Source organism: Hibiscus syriacus, unplaced genomic scaffold (genome assembly GCF_006381635.1).
Source record: "Hibiscus syriacus cultivar Baekdansim isolate YM2019G1 unplaced genomic scaffold, ASM638163v2 tig00016004_pilon, whole genome shotgun sequence".
NCBI lineage: Eukaryota > Viridiplantae > Streptophyta > Magnoliopsida > Malvales > Malvaceae > Hibiscus > Hibiscus syriacus.
In genome coordinates this window covers 428509-446804 of record NW_024062379.1, presented here as the reverse complement: position 1 = coordinate 446804, position 18296 = coordinate 428509, and the positions used below count along the sequence as shown (strand labels likewise).

Below are 18296 nucleotides of genomic sequence, written 5' to 3'. Positions count from 1 at the left end.
TTCGCCAGAATTGGTTGTTGATCGACACGTGGAGGATGACCTAGTGCACGTGGGGGACTTCAACCGTTAGCGCATTTAGAGTGGCGGAGGCTGGAGCATAGAGAGAGCCCTTAAGATTTTTGATGTATTTTGGGTATTGAGTTATTTGGGCTTGCTTTGTATTTGGGTTGTTTAGGCCATGAAAAGTAAATAAAATATTTATTTTTCAATAAATAGAATATTTTATTTATAATTTGGATCAGACAGAGTGGGTTTTTGAGCCGAAAAAAATTGAATAATTATACTTTTCTTATAAATATAAGAATTGTTGTCGATAATATGTGAGATCGAGTTCCTTTCAATAGTTTATGCTCGATTTTTATGTAAGACCGAACATATATATGTGATATTATATTGGTGGAAATTGCAATCAATGCTATGTGAAATCGATTTCCCCATCATGGGTACCTGATTGCAATGTGACAGTCTGAGCCAATACTTTTTGTATGCACATGCTTAACGTATGAACGGAATATTATCTGATGTTAGGTGATACTAAATATAGTAGTTACTGATTATTTCACGTTAGTTGATATCATATATCACATCATTAATCAAACGATTATGAGAATAAGATATAAAATCATTCATTAATAGGTGAATGCTAACACTCTTCATTGTGTTGATGAGCATGATGCTCACGGAATAGTAATCTTATGTCATACGATACCCCTATACTTGTGAAAATATGTTGAACCTCAATGAATAATTAGGGAAGAGATATTCACATCTTACTTTATGCATTTATACTTATATCTGATTTACGTACCTACTCTATAAACCTTATTATATTGAGTAAATGTGTACCGTTGATGTTAGTTTCACGATCGAATTATTTTTTCGTGAACATGTTATATGTTTTGTGGACCATGATGAGATAACGAAATCATTCGAAGAGTCTCAATGAATTACCCTAAATAAATTCTTAAGTTGACATTTAAGAATCATCTTTGGGTATTAAGTCAATTTGTATTTATTTCAATATTGTTACTATAAATTTAAAGGAACTCCACATTTTGTACAATAACTTTAATGTATAATTTTATATTATATTATTTAAAAATTCTAGTTCACTGCAATAATTAAATGTGATAATCGTAATTTCGTCAGCGATTGCTCATTTACTTTAGGGAGTTCAATGTCTTTTAAAAAGTATAACTGATTAAGTATATATTTATTCTATATGGTACAAAAGGATATTATTTTGATAAATAATTAAAAATAAATGTTAATTAGATATTTAAATATTAAAATAGGTATATATACATAAAGCTAATCTTATTGCCACATAAAATATTAAGAGAAAATTCCACGTTTAGTACTTCAACTATCATATTCGTTTCATTTTGGTCATTCATTAATTTTTGTTTCAAAATCATATCTAACATTTCTTTTTGGTTTTACTTTGATTACCAATTGTTAAAAAACTAACAGTTATGCTGACATGTCATCGTAAAATAATGTTACGTCATTATTGAAAAAAATTAAAAGATATTACGTCAATAATTCTGTTAATTTTTTTAATAATGAATAACCAAAATAAAATTAAAATATAACGTTAAATATGATTAAAAATAATTGAATAATCAAAACGAAATAAAATTGATAGTTAGTTTACCAAAATATCTAATATACTCGTAAACCATTTTACTTTCTGACCTATTTGGGTCCATTTCCTTGCTATTCCGTACTTACAAAACGGGTGATTAGAATTCAAAGAAGTTATATTTTCTTAGAAATCAAAAGATTCTCTATTTTACAAACGAATTGATTAAAATAGTAAGTAGTTTGATATTTTTTAAATGTATATTAAGTTTGAGTATTTTTTTAGGTAAAAATCTCTACACAGATTTTCTCACCAAAACAAGGAGGTGTAAAACTCGAATTGATTTTAATTAATTAAAATAAAATTTAAAAAATCGGAAGGGCAACAAAAATAAAATTCTCCATTTTAGCATATGAATATTTTGACTTCTCTCGTCAACAAGCTTTCCATGGCTCAAACAATCAGCTCTACTTTCTCTAACCAGCAGAAAAACCAAAGGAGAAAACATAGAACAGTAGACAACAAGTTTGCCCCACACTCCCTCTCCACAAAATCTCTCGTAGCTAATCAAAACGCTCTCTCTTCGATCTCCTCCTTTAATTTTGACCCCTCAAATATCTTCCTTTCCCTCTGTTTCTTCTGTTCCTCCCTGTATTCTTGCATTACATTCAAAAGAAAACATAGGGTACCAAAAAAAGTCTAATTTTCTTCTTGTTCTTGACCTCAAATCCATTCCGAGGCTCAAATTCAAAAACCCTTTTTTTTCTACCTAAAAAGAAACCCCAAAAAAAATCTCCTCTTTATATCTTTGTATATATATTTGAAGATTCTATTAAAAAGATTCGTTCTTGGGCGAGTCTAGGAGAGAAGAAAAAGAAATGGAAGCTACACTCTTTGCATTATAATTTGGGTTTTTTTCCCTTGGACAATAAACGAATTTCTCACTATTGAAATGGAAAAAGCTTCATGCTTGTTTTGTGGAAGAATTCCTTCAACGACAACAACAAAAGCTTTGGCTTTGAGTGTCAAAAGAGTAGCTTTTTGAGTTCTTTGCCATTCTCCTTTTCTCCTTTTCGAAATCAATATGTCTATTTGTTGGCCATAAATGTAGTTTACCTTCAACAAAATTTAAGTCCAAGCAGTTTGTTTGCAATGGTATTGGAGAAAGCAGCGGCAGTCAAACTGGCAGCAAGATTATTACTACTACAAAGAAGAAGCCTAGAAGGAAAAGTTACATTGGAAGCAACCCAAGAGTTAACAAAAGTGAGAGTAGGTCTGCTTCAACGCCTAGTGATAGTCTCAGTAGGACAAAGATATTAGTCAAAGAACTAGGGTTGTTGAAGAAACAGAAGAAACAGAAGGTTCAAAAGACTAAGGCTTTAAATGTGGGAATTTTTTTATCAAAATGGGGATCCCTTGGGCAGAAGAGATCATGGGAAGAAGGTTGTTTGGTGGCTTAGTGAAGGTATGAGGGCAATGGCTTCAGATTTTGTGTCAGCTGAGTTGCAAGGGGAGTTTTTGGAGTTGAGACAAAAGATGGGACCTGTATTGACATTTCTAATCCAGGCACAGCCTAATCTCAGTGCTATTCCTATACCCCTTAGACTTGAAGCAATTTGTTTGAAGACTTGTACGCATTATCCAACATTGTTTGATCATTTCCAGAGGGAATTGAGGAATGTTCTTCAAGAGTTGCAGCAAAAATCTATGGTTGAAGATTGGAAGGAGACTGAGTCTTGGAAGCTGCTTAAGGAGCTACCAAGTTCTGGTTTGTTTTCTTTCTTTGAAACTTTTTTCTTGTTCAACTTTATTTCTAGCCTGTAGGTTGAATATAACATTGATTACTTGCTTTAACAGTGTTTGGAATATGCTAATTAATGAATTTAGTAGTTTGATTATGGCATAACTTTACTTGTTTTTAACAGTTCCTGGAATATGTTAATTAGTGAATTTAGTAGTTTGGTAAGAGAGAGAGTTTGAGCTGGGAATGATGGATTTGCAGCTCAGCATAGGGCGATTGCTCGGAAGAATACACAGCCAAAGCCTGTTCAAGGTGTTTTGGGGATGGATTTGGAGAAGGCTAAGGCCATTCAAGGCAGGATTGACGAGTTTACAAAGCGGATGTCGGAGTTGCTTCAGATAGAGAGGGATGCAGAATTGGAGTTCACTCAGGAGGAGTTAGATGCTGTTCCTACACCTGATGAGGGTTCAGATCCATCAAAACCTATTTAGTTCTTGGTTAGCCATGGCCAGGCTCAGCAAGAACTTTGTGACACCATTTGCAATTTGAATGCTGTTAGCACATCAACAGGTTATCTACCAATTTATTTGTTAATTTTTCCCCTTTGAGGTTGATAAACCCCATGTTTGTACCTTCATTTGCTCCTTTGAATGCAATTTTGGAGTTTGTTGCATAAATGATGTTTAGTTTGCTAATGCCTTTAGAATTGCGTTATGTACAGGATTAGGTGGAATACATTTGGTGTTATTTAGGGTTGATGGGAACCACCGACTGCCACCCACAACCCTGTCTCCTGGAGATATGATTTGTGTGAGGATTTCTGACAGCAGGGGAGCAGGTACAACTTCTTGCATCCAGGGATTTGTTAACAACCTTGGGGACGATGGTTGTAGCATCAGTGTTGCCATGGAGTCTCGTCATGATGATCCAACTTTCTCTAAAAGCTATTTGGAAATAGCGTGCGCATTGATCGTATTCAAGGTTTGGCTGATGCACTCACATATGAGGTATTTGATCTTGGATGGTGAACATGTTAGTTTTACATTCACTAATATATTTCTTAATCTTAGTTCTATTGCCAAATTCCACTTGACCATTATAGGTTCATTCCTATCTTATTGGCTGTAGCTTTAAATTTGTACGATGTATCGATGCTTTCTCATGATAATTTTGAAATTTCATGTAAGAAAAGGAAGTTTATCAAAGCACAAGGAGATAGAAGTCCATTCATAGTATTTACACGAAGTGCTATTTCCAAGGCTCTATACGTTTTGTATTCTCACTATCCTTTGTTTTGAGTTCCATGGACATTATGAAACCTGGTTTTGCCTATAAGGCTTCTGAAATCCTTTTTGGATTACATTTTTTTTCACGGTCCTTAATCTCTTATTCTGGTCATAATGCTTGAAGCATATATTGTGTAACTCTCTGATCCAAACTTTTCAGTCATGACTGACTGAAGTAATAGTTTTCTTCATTTTTTTTACTTCTCTGATGATCTATATTTCTGGAAACCATCTGGCAAAAGCTTTTGCAGAAAAGTTTGTATCTGTTATATAAGGACCACTTAACTGAAGCTATCCTTTCTCATATGACTATGGAATTTATGTCAATTATAATTATTTTTTTATAGAAATGTCAATTATAATTATATTCCCGAAGAACCATTATAGTGAGTAATTAGCAAACCTCTCTTTCTTAAGGTACAAGGGATTATCTAAAGCTAGAAAACTGCAACCTCTAAGGCTCCATGCTAAGTGGTGGCACAATGTTAGCTATGTTAATTACTTATCAATGCATCAAGTAGCATCTTATAGAATCAAACCCGCTCCTCCAAGACATGAAAATTGTTTACTGAAACCTGAACTGGTTAGTATATTGGTTTTACTACAATAAATATGGCTACCTAAGAAAATTTCTAGAGTTTCTTCAGCTGTTTCCTGGTAAGATGCTATATATTTCAAGCTGCAGTTCTTGGCTTGGGCTACACCCCTTTTTACTCTGATTAGGTTCATGTGGTGAATGATTCACTCTGTAGCTTGCCATAGGGAATTGGCTAATTGAGATTACATCTTAACTTTTGATTTAGTTTTTTCAATTGCCAGGAAGTACTAATTCAAGACAAATATTTCGGCCACTTTCCAGAAGTGTTTTTTTGTTAATTTATTCACTTTTCGATTGTTTCTGTTGAATAATGCTTACTATATCTAACTGCCCTCTTATGGTTTTTTAGAGCAATTGTGAAGCCTTAATGCTGCTCCAAAAGAATGGCTTGCAGAAGAAAGACCCTTCAATTACTGTTGTGGCCACACTATTTGGAGACAAGGAAGATGTAGAATGGTTTGGTGGACTGGAGTCAAGTGGAGTTGAATGGATTGTTACAGCATGGAACATTTGACGATTCCCAGCGAAAAGCAATTGCTTTAGGCTTAAACAATAACTGACCTGTGATGGTTGTTCAAGGACCTCCAGGCACTGGAAAGACAGGCTTGCTTATGGAAATTATAGCACCTGCCGCACAGCAAGGCAAAAGAGTGCTAGTAACCGCACCTACTAATGCAGCTGTTGACAACATGGTGGAGAAACTTTCCGGTACAGGATTGAACATAGTGCGTGTTGGAAACCCAGTACGTATTTCTTCAGATGTAGCATCCAAGTCGTTGGTTGAGATTGTCAATTCTAAGCTTGCAGATTATCAAGCAGAGTTTGAAAGGAAGAAGTCAGATCTAAGAAAAGATCTTCAACTTTGTTTAAAGGATGATTCTTTAGCTTGGAATACGCCAACTTTTAAAGCAGCTTGGTAAGGCACTGAAAAAGAAGGAGAAGGAAACAGTGAAGGAAGTATTATCAAGTGCTCAGGTGGTGCTTTCTACCAACACTGGAGCGGGTGATCCACTTATTTGGAAATTGGATACTTTTGACCTGGTTGTTATAGATGAAGCTGGACAGGCAATTGAACCCTCTTGTTGGATCCCAATATTGCAGGGGAAACGTTGTATACTTGCTGGTGATCAATACCAGCTTGCTCCGGTAATTTTATCTCGAAAAGCTTTAGAAGGAGGCCTTGGAGTATCCTTGCTAGAGAGAGCCGCGACTTTGCATGAAGGGGTTCTTGCTACCATGTTAACAACTCAGTACCGAATAAATGATGCAATAGCCAGTTGGGCTTCGAAGGAGATGTATGATGGAGAACTGAAATCCTCTCCTTCTGTTGCATCTCATCTTCTTGTTGATTCTCTATTTGTCAAGGTATGAGATCCATTCATGTTTATTCATTCTCCAAAATGGAGCATAGATTTTTATTAGTAACGGCTACTAGAAATGCTAAGTGAAAAAAAGACTTCATATTAGTCTATGGCCACAATCTTTTATACAAATTCATGCATGTATGGGTATTTTTCTTTTAGCTTTCCATTGGCATGCTTGCTCTTTATTAGGTTTAAGATTCTACACTATTGAATTTTTGGGAAATATTTATTTATCGTGAGATTAGCGTGGATCGAGAAAGGAAAAGAATGAAAAAAGGTTCAAGTTTTGATGTTTCTTTACCTTGTTTCAGCCCACATGGATAACACAATGTCCATTGTTGTTACTCGACACAAGAATGCCGTTTGGAAGTTTGTCAGTTGGCTGTGAAGAGCATTTAGACCTGGCTGGCACAGGGTCTTTTTTCAATGAAGGGGAAGCTGATATCGCTGTCCAACACGTCTTTTATCTGATCTATGCAGGTAGTTGCACATATCTTTGGTCTACCTTTTTAATGATGGTTCCTATGTTGTCTTGGGTATATGACAAACTAGTTGAATTGTGTTTACTGTTGCATTCTTTATTCAAGTTTCAATAGTACTTGGTAATAAAAAAAATTAAACTATATTGGACTTGAGAATGTTACATGTATGAGCATGATCATGTTTTCATTGTCTGCATGAATATTTTTTCCTTACTTTGGTTGCCCGTTTATAACTCTAGAAATTCTATGGAGATAAAACTCTTTATCTGGACAGATTTGTTTAGCTCGGCCTCTGTCGACACTCTTCCGCAAACTGGTTTGTATATGTTGTACTTTAATTTCGAGTCAGTAGCAAGCAAATCTATTAGCTTGATTGTCACTTTGTATCTTGAAGTATTCCTTTGAATTAAACTTTAACTCTTTTAACAGTATTTGAATCGAAATCCCTTCAAAAATTCCTGAAGCAAGTGCTCGGAATTCAGCCTCTGCACTACTTCTTGAGACCACATACTGTTTCTTGCTTTCTCCCTGTGACTAGATTGCTCCAAACAATAAAGCAATAGCCACTCGTTGACCTTCTTTCAGTTAATTCTCTAGCCCAACTCGCATCAGTACCTCTACCTCATGGATTTAACTTTTTTAAAGAGTAATACGCATCCTGGAGTGTTCGTTCCCTTTCCCTTTGTATGAGTTTTAAAGCGATATCTATTCTTAGCTTCTGCATAATTCTTATCAGCTTCTAGACCAACACCTGCGCTCAAATCGGTCGCCTCTCGACCTTAGTTATTTCGGTGCTTGCTTTGTAGTGATTAATAGGCCTTTATTGTTACCATCTTTCCTTAACCAAGTTGAGAACTATAATTGGTTTCATTCTCTTATGCAGGTGTTAGCCCAACAGAAATTGCTGTCCAATCACCTTATGTTGCTCAGGTACAGCTCTTACGAGACAGGCTCGATAAGTTCCCAGAGGCTGCTGGTGTCGAGGTTGCGACAATCGATAGCTTCCAGGGTCGAGAGGCTGATGCAGTAATTATATCAATGGTATTATTTATTTATTTTTTGCATTTATTACCATGTCTTTCTTTTGAAATACCTGATAAAGTCATTATGTCTTCCCTGCTATAATTTATATGCTTTTAGTCTTGGTTTTACATATTTCTTACTGATTTCCCTCAAATTTGCTAGCCAAATGTTAAGTTTTCTTTAGGTTCCAGACAGATTTATGACACCAATGTATTTGAGGATCTTTGTGTCCCCTTCAACATCTATGTTGCATGCAATGTTACTCGGACTTTATTTTTCTTACGATACATGTGTGCGACACTTGTGTCCGACTCTCCAAATATATGAAGCAAAAAAATTAGAAAATGTGAGCATTCATGTGTCACATCGTAAATCTGGGCAAAATAGGTTGCAGGTGATGCATGTTAGAGAGTGGCTAGGGCCTAATTGCATGAAACCGAATTCCTAAGTATGGCTGGTTTACAATGCTTGTTGCTGTTTTCAGGTACGATCAAACACTTTAGGAGCTGTCGGGTTCTTGGGGGACATTAGGCGAATGAACGTCGCCATAACCAGAGCACGCAAACATGTTGCGGTCGTGTGTGATAGCTCGACAATTTGCCACAACACTTTCCTGGCCAGGCTCTTACGCCATATCCGGTACGTTGGTAGGGTGAAGCATGCCGAACCTGGTGCTTCTGGAGGATCGGGACTCGGGATGAAACCAATGCTGCCATCCATTAGTTAACATGATATGGAAGAGGTTCAAGTGCCAGGCTTTAAAATTGTTTTACTTGAATGATTGCTGGGAAGTTTGATTTCGGCATCTGTTTTACCATTAATTTATGTACAGATGGTCATTTTTTGTGATCAAAATTGTTACTTTTTGATTCAGTTGTATATCGAACTATACATTTGATGAACCCTGGTTTGTATACATTCCAAAACTGCAAATAATATCAATGAAAAAACCCCAAAAATTCACTTTTTCTTTTGAAATTAAAGGAAATTATGGAGATTAGGATTATTTTTTTGGCTTAATTAAAAAAAACAAGTGCCAAATTAAGGGTGTTTATTTACTGAGTCGATCACGAGTTGAACAGTGCTTGACTTGTATTAATTAAAAAATTTTGTTGCTCGACTAGGCATATTACTTGTTAAGCTCGTTAAAATTTTGCTCAAATCATGTTCGTTAAAAAAATTTGTTGTTCGACTAGACTTGTTGTTCGTTAAGCTTGTTAAAATTTTGCTCGACTTTTATTCGTTAAAAAAACTTGTTACTAGACTTGACTCATTGTTTATTAAGTTGGTTGCTCATTGTTCATTAAGCTGGTTGTTCATTAAGATCATTAGATTTTTTATCTTATTTTTTTAACTATAAATAAAATATATTAATATTGTATAGAGCTTAACAAAGTGAGATAATAATTTCCTTTGATTGATCAATATAATTATCATGTTAATAAATAATATCTTATATTAAATAACTAAAATAAATTTTTTACTTTGTCATAAATAATATAGAACCAAATCAATTAATATGTTTACTCTTAAATAGTTTACTTTGTTTTTTCTCTTCACACCGTATAAAGATCGACATCAATCATCATTACAAATCAACATTTACAGGGTATCCAAAGATAATGAAACTCTATAAGATTATGATTTTCATACAACTCTGGTCTGGATTAGAGTTTATGGTTTGGCTCTAAAGTTTATTTCAAGAACAATTGCAGAACGTATGAAGCCAAATTAGAATTAAAACAAATAATTTTAAACTTGAATTAAAAGAACGAAAAGAAAACATACAAGATTTAAATAAAATGTGAAGAATGAAGAGATAGATAAGAGAACTTGTCTTGGCTGTCGAGTTAGAGATAAATTCCTGATTCAATTAGGTGATTTGTAGTTTTGAGAATTAAGATTTGAGAAATAATGAAGGGGTAACTAAGATGTGAGGATACGTGGGGCGGAAGAGTGAAGTTGGGTAATTAGGGTTTGATTTTTGGGTGCAGCAAAATAATAATTATTTTATTAATAACTTAGTATTTTTTATTATTTATTTAAAAATATTAAATTAATAATTTATCATCTTATTTATTAATAAATTAGTAACATTTTGAATGAAATCATTTGTAAGATAAATACTAAAAAATTAAAAAGAAAAATTAACGATATGCTCACGAACTTATTGAGCCGAGTCAACCCAAATCAAGCTTTGACCGATTTTTTACTTAATCGAGTTTGAGCTACTCACAAGCTGCTCAACTCATTAAGCACGCCTATCCCAAACTATACCTCTAATTCATTTTAGGCATCTAAAGTTTTATTTTTGGTCAATGTAGGTAGGCGTTTAACGTTTTCGACGTTACTGTTTTAAGTGTTTGATCTGTCATAGTCATTAAAAAAATGCTATCAACCCTTCAAAATGTGACACGCGGTAGGTTTATACATTTTTTAAAATTTTGTTTAAGAAAAACTTTAAATTTTTATTATTTTTAAAAAAACCCCAAAATTTCTTCAAAATATAAGGGAAAAAAATTAAACCTCTATAATCTCTAATTCCAAACTTTCATTATTGTCACCGTCAAACGGCCTCTTACCCGACGCCGTCCAACTACTACCGACTACCGCCCAATCTCTTAATTCCTAAAATTTCAAACAACCTCAAAGCAGCTGGAGTTGTGTTCTACATGGATCCTTTTGTAATTGGTTTTCTGCAAGGCAGATACAATTTTTGTATTATTATTTCTCATGTCTTGTTTCTTTGTTTTTAATTGAATATGGTGGAAGAATGTTGTATTTTTTTTCTCTAAAACATCGGATAAATGGTTACCCTTCTCCTACCTATACACACATGCATAGACACTAACACAATCACAGAAATCACTGATTCTTCGAGAGCAGATTTTACTCCAATATTAAAAGGGTAAACTACACTATTTCTCATTGAACTTTACTCTTTTTTCTATTTCATTCACTGTATTTTCAGTTTTTTCAATTTAATCACTTAACTTTTGAATTACTCATATTTTGGTTTCTCTGAATTATTTTATTATTATTTTGGGATGATGTGATATTTTTTATTTAATATAAAAAAATAAAATATAAAATAAAACAGATTATGGTCATCCACTATTTGTCGGCATTAGACGCCATCGTCGACGGTCGTAGATAGTGGCTGATTTCATTAGCCTCTTCGTCTCAACCCCTGAGTCCAAATCTAACATTCATTTTGTCGGAACATTCCCCGAATTCGACCAAAAATGAAAAATGGAAATGTCGGTCATCGTTAACCGGCTTAGATGGTGATTGTTCGATCCTAGATTTCATGGGTCGCTTCGCCTCGACCCCCTTAGTCCGAATCTGACCTCTATTTTATTGGAACATGCTCCGAAGCCCATGAATATGAGATCAAAAGTAAGCCGAAATATTTTAATCCAGATTCACGGTTGTTGGGACATTTTATGGTGAAACAACCACCAGATTTAGATTCAACGTGTCATAGTGAGCCTCTTGGTACAATTTGGGATAAAACATTGTCAGTTTCGAAGGCCAATGATGACGAGAAGGGGGTAGTGATGATGCGTATGGTGGAGAAGTGAAAATATAGTTTATTATTTATTTTAAATTATTTTTATATTTTAATAATAAAAAAAATACCACATCATATAATAAAAAAAAAGTAATTTGTAGTGAGCAAAATAGGAACAATTCAAAAGTTCAGTGAGTAAATTAGAAATAATTAAAAGTACAATGAATGGAATAGGAGAGAGTGTAAAATTCAATGAAGAATGGTATAATTTACTCCAATATTAAAATTCTTCTTTGGAGAGAATGAAGTTACAAGGAAAATGAATAGATTTAGGGCAATTACTACCATTTTCGGTGGATAGAAAGCAAAACTATAACATTTTTTAGGGATTTAAATCAGGTAATCGTTCAGGTTTCAGTCGAATTCTGTTAGGTCGGGTCAAATCAGATACAAGTCAAGTCAGGTCAATTTGATAGCTTGATGCTTCGACTCGGATCAGGTCGAATCCATATCAAATCAGTTCGAGTCATTTTCAGGTTGATTTGACATTAGGTTCAGTTCGGGTTACTTTCAGGCCAGATCCATGTCAGTTCAGGTCAAAACAGTTTAAGTCTGGAGCAGTTAAAGACTAGGTTAATTCAGGTTCAGATGACTTCAGGCGGATCTCGTTCAGATCGGGTCACATCATTGACGGATAAAATTCAGGTTACATCTTTATCAAATATGGATTGAGTTCAGGTCGGGTCAATTTTTATATTTGGATTAATTATTTTTCGTCTTTCGTGAACGTTGAATTGCAATTTGTAATTGTATATAATTTAGAGTAAATTACTAAGAATATAAATAATCATGGATCAATTTTATGAAAAAATATAAATTTAAGGACTAAATTGAACAAATATGAAATTACAAATAAAATTTAAATAAATTAAACAACGCACATTCATGAGGGACCAAACCGAAATAATTTTAAAATGTGAGGTTGAAATTAATATAGAAAAGGACTAAATTATACCCATTTAAAAAGTTATGGGCTAATTATAAAAATATAAATAAGAAATAAGAAATGGCCAAATTCAGATGCAACTGTACATTTAAGGACTAAATTGAATAAATATAAAAATGAACAAATTAAAATTTAAATAAAGTAAAGAACACAAAATGTAATAAATATAAAAATGAACAAATTAAAATTTAAATAAAGTAAAGAACACAAAATGTTGAAATCAAAAATAATTGTAAAATGTGAAAAAAATCTAAAAAATAGAGTAAATTGCATTCATTTCAAAAGTTAAGAAAAAATTTAAAAAATTATAATATATATATATATATATTAATATAATATATATAAACTATATAGTTTATATTTATAATTTTATATACTGTATAAACTATATAGTGTATATATGACTATATAAAACTATATTATACTATATAAACTATATGGTTTATTAACATAAACTATATACTTTATAGTTTATTAATATAAACTATATTAATATAGTAATAAACTATATAGTTTATGTATATATATATATATATATATATAATTTATATTAATAAATTATAAAGTATATAGTTTATATAATTATATTAATATATTATAAAGTTCATTAGTATATACAAACTATATATTATATAGTTCATTAGTTTATATATTATATAGTACATTAGTTTATATATATTATATAGTACATTAGTATATATAAATTATATAGTATATAGTTCATTAGTATAAAGTTCATATAGTTCATTAGTTGATATAAACTATATAGTTCATTAGTATATAATTCATATAATTCATATAGTTCATTAGTAAATATAAACTATATAGTTTATATAAACTATATAGTATATAGTTTATATAAACTATATAGTATATAGTATATAGTATATAGTATATAGTATATATAAACTATATATTATATAGTTCATTAGTATATACAAATTATATATTATATAGTTCATTAGTATATACAAACTATATATTAAATTATTAATATAAACTATATATTAATTTAGGGTAAACTACACGAGAGATCACTAAACTATGGTCAAAACTCAATGTGACCACCGAACTTTCAATCGAATCAATCAGACCACCCAACTGTGGTCAAAACTCAATGTGACCACCAAACTTTCAATCGAATCAATCAGACCACCCAACTATTTAATTGATTCAATCAAACCACCGGTCGTTAATTTTTAACAGAGGTGGTGACATGTCCGTTAAGCTTAATTGGCATAATTATATATTTGGTCCTTAATATTTACATATTCTATCAATTTAGTTAATATTTTAATTCAATTAAATAAATTTAACTATCTAATTAGAACATGACATGTGTCAATATATGGTTGGATGATTTTATTTATGAATTTCAAATTATTTAATTAAATAATTTTCTATCCAATTAGGTAGTGACACGTGATGTGAAAATTAAAGGGACCAACATGCTCTCCAAGGGATTCAAACTAGGGTCTTGGGGGGGGGGGGGGTGAGGGATAGAGCAAGCGCCCAAACCATTGGGCCAAAGGTCTCCAATGGTTTTAAGTTACAACAATTTGTATTTGTCTTTTAAGGGTTTGTCAATGATAAAAAATTAAACAAATTATTTGTTTAAACAAATTATTATTTAAATTAATTGTAAACTATTTTTTAATTAAAAATATTCAATTCTTATATAAATTAGAAAATTTTTAACAAAATCTTTAATTCGAAAATTGACCGAATTAACCAAAATTTGTTCGGTTCAGTTAATAATTTTCAAACAAATTTCAGTTCGATTAATGGTTAAAGAAAAACAATTCAGTTAATTTGGTTCAGTTAATAATTTTTAAATTAATTCAGTTCGGTTAATAACTTTCAAATAAATTTTGGTTCGATTAACCGAACCGAATTAACCAAATTTTTTATTTGACTAATTCGGTTAATAAATTAAAAAAACTCTGTTAATTCAGTTCGGTTAATAATTTTCAAATAAATTTTGGTTCGATTAACCAAACCGAATTAAACAAATTTTTTCTTCAATTAATATGGTTAATACTTTTATAAAAAAATTCGGTTAATTCTGTTCGGTTAATAATTTTCAAATTAATTCGGTTTGGTTAATAATTTTCAAATAAATTTTGGTTCGATTAACTGAACCGAATTAACAGAATTTTTGCTTTGATTAATTCGGTAAATAATTTTTAAAAAAATTCGGTTAATTTTCACATCTATTGGGTGGTGACATGTGTCACCACGTGATTGGATAGAAAATTATTTAATTAAATAATTTGAAATTCATAAATAAAACCTTCCAATCATATATTGACACGTGTCAAGTTCTAATTGGTAGTTAAATTTATTTAATTAAATTAAAATAGTGACTAAATTGATAGAATATATAAATATTAAGGACTAAATATATAATTATAACAATTAAGCTTAACGGACACGTCACCACCTCTGTTAAAAATTAAGGCCGGTGGCTTGATTGAATCAATTAAATAGTTGGGTGGTCTGATTGATTTGATTGAAAGTTTGGTGGTCACTTTGAATTTTGACTATAGTTTAGTGGTCTCCCGAATTGGAAAATATATAAGTATCAAATTGAACAAATTTAAAATATGAAGTTTAAATTGCATAATTAAATTTGGATCAAATTGAACAAATTTAAAATATGAAGCTTAAAATATATAAGGATCAAATTGAACAAATTTAAAATATATAAGGATTAAATTGCAAGAGTTTCTTATTGTGATATAACCCACCGAACATGAACACTCAGCTAAGGAATAACATGGCATCCTTTTGCCAGGGTAACGATGAATCTATGTATGAGTGTTAGGATCGTTACAAGAGTTTGCTTCGAAAGTGCTCAAATCATTGATTTCACGATTGGACTCAATTAGTTATAGATACCAAGGACTCGATATCCGGTCAACTCTCAACTATTACTAGTATGCTGAAAAATTTACAACGCTCCACTGAGGTAAACATGTTTATTATGCCAAGGAAATTACCACGGGAGTGAATGCCCAACCAACCATGAGTCCATCAACTTTGTATATAATTTCAATCGAGGAAATAATCATCCTTAATATAACACTTATAATGCAGGATTGCAGCAACACCAAATTTATCATGGGGAAATCAAGTAGCCCATAATGACAGTCAATCCACTCGTCAGCAGAATCACACTGAATCTCAAGGCTACCAAAATGCTATGCAATGACATAATAACAACAAAGGAGCCTCATATTCAGCTAGCATTAGTTCTTTGGAAGCTTCAATTCAAGATTTCATAACTACCACGAAGACAATGCTGCAGGACCATTCTACTTCAATTAAGAATCAATGAGCTTTACTTCATAGTCAAGGCACATTACTTCAAAGCCATATTTCATCTTTAAAAGCTTTAGAGGTTCAAATTGTTGTGGCATTGCAAGAGGTCAGCAAGGACATTTGCCAAGTGACACTGAAGTCACTAAAACACATGCAAAAGAACATTGCAATGTGTTAACTCTTAAGAGTGGAACAAAAATTAACCAACAAGTCAAAGTTGGGGGGCATAACATGATAATTTTACCCCCATTGCCGAATCGGTTGAAGCTGAATTACACGATGATATCATTGCCAAGAAGGACAAGGAGGACAATTATACTAATAAGCCTGTCGAGGTACAAAATTCTGATGCCATGGCGAAAGCAATTCCTACTCCTGTAGTTAAGGAAACTAGACCTCACCACCCTTCCCGCAAAGATTGAAGAAGCATAACCATGAAGTTCAGTTCAAGAAGTTTGTGGACATTCTTGATCATCTTCATATCAACGTACCTCTCTTGAAAGCTATTGAAAAGATACCGACATATGTCAAATTTCTTAAGGAAATTTGCACCAAGAAAAGAAAATGGAGAAGTATGAGACAGTTGCCACGACAACAGAATTTTGTTCTTCATTGAGTAAGTTGCCACCAAAGCAGAATGATCTAACTTCATTATTCCCTGTTCTATAGGAGCTAATTTTGTTGGAAATGAACTATGTAATCTTGGTTCAAGTGTGAACTTAATGCCAAAATCTATATTATTAAAGCTTGAAATAGGAGATGCAGGACCCACCTCAGTTATTTTATAACTTGCCGACCGATCCTATGTTAGACCTGAAGGGACAGTTGAGGATGTCATAGTAAGGGTGGATAAATTTGTGTTTCCAGTTGACTTCTTTATTCTTGACTATGAAGTTGATGCCAAGACACCCATCATTTTGGGTAGACCTTTCTTCGCCACTGGTTGTATTTTGATAGATTGTTAAAAAGGTGAACTCACCATGAGAGTGGTCAATCAATGTGTTTTGTACTCTCAAGTATGTTGATGACCATGAAGAATGCCAAGGCATGTCTGAATTGAACTCATTAATTGTAGAAGAAACCAAACATCTTTGCCAGAATAATTTTTTTTTCAGTTAGCAGATAAGGAATATTCAATTGATGATGAAAGCTTAGAGGACTATGACAAATTGCCAATTGGGGTGGAAAAATCTAGTTTACTACTAGCTAGATTAGGTATGAATTTTGAACCCCTGATTTTTGATTAATTTATTCCTCCTAAGCCATCGTTATTGCATGAACATACCCTAGATCTTAAACCCTTGCCAGGGCATCATAAATATGTTTACTTGGGTAGCGAAAACACTTTACATATGATTATTTCCTCTAACCTTACTACTAACCAAGAGAAAAGTTTGTTAAGTATTTTGATGCAGCATAACAAAACACTTGGTTGGACTATGGCTGATTTGAAGGGAATTAGTCCTACATTATGCATCCAGAAGATCTTGCTAGAAGAATGCCACGACAATTCGATAGAACTACAATGAAGACTCAACCCTGTTATGAAGAAAGTTATAATGAAAGAAATTCTAAAATATCTTGATGCTGGAGTGATTTACCGTATATCAAATAGCTCATGGGTGAGCCCTATCCAATGTGTACCAAAGAAAGGTGGCACGACTGTGGTTACAAATAAGGATAATGAGCTATTACCCACTCGCACTATCACTGGCTGGAGGATATGTATGGACTATCATAAGCTCAACAAAGCTACAAAGAATAACCATTTTCCTCTACCCTTCATTGACCAAATGTTATATAGATTGGCAGGAAAAGAATTCTATTGCTTTTTAGATGGTATTCTGGGTACAATCAAATTGCCATTTCACTAGAGGACCAGGAGAAAACTACATTCACTTGTCCATATGACACTTTTTCTTTTAGAAAGATGCCTTTTGGACTCTGTAATGCACTGACAAATTTTCAGCGTTGTATGCAAACTATTTTTTCTGATATGGTTGAGGAATTCCTTAAGATATTCATGGATGACTTCTCTATTTTTGGAGACGATTTTGAGCGATGCCTCGGTAATTTGGTAAAAGTTCTCAAAAGATACGAGGAGGTTGATTTGGTTTTAAATTAGGAGAAATATAACTTCATGGCGACTGAAGGCATTGTATTATGGCACAAGATATCTCACAAGAGCATTGAGGTAATAAAGCAAAAATTGAAGTGATTGAAAAATTTCCACCATCAATTTCTGTCAAGAACATAAGGAGTTTTCTTGGACACACTGGCTTTTATAGAAGATTCATCAAATACTTCTAAAAAATCTCTAAGCCCTTATGCACTTTGCTTCAACAAAACCAACCCTCTGTGTTTGACGAGTTA

At 32.7% G+C, this 18296-nt stretch overlaps 1 long non-coding RNA gene and 1 pseudogene across 1 annotated transcript in view; one reads left to right on the top strand and one right to left on the bottom strand.

The window, feature by feature from the left end:
- Positions 1-2098: 2098 nt before the first annotated feature.
- Positions 2099-9051, top strand: LOC120208184 (annotated as a pseudogene).
- The window catches only part of LOC120208186, a 27857-nt gene continuing 16625 nt past the window's right edge, over positions 7065-18296 (bottom strand). Inside the window, exon 3 of the long non-coding RNA XR_005524277.1 lies at positions 7065-7289. This is a non-coding gene — a long non-coding RNA (uncharacterized LOC120208186). The remainder of the gene's footprint in view (positions 7290-18296) is intronic.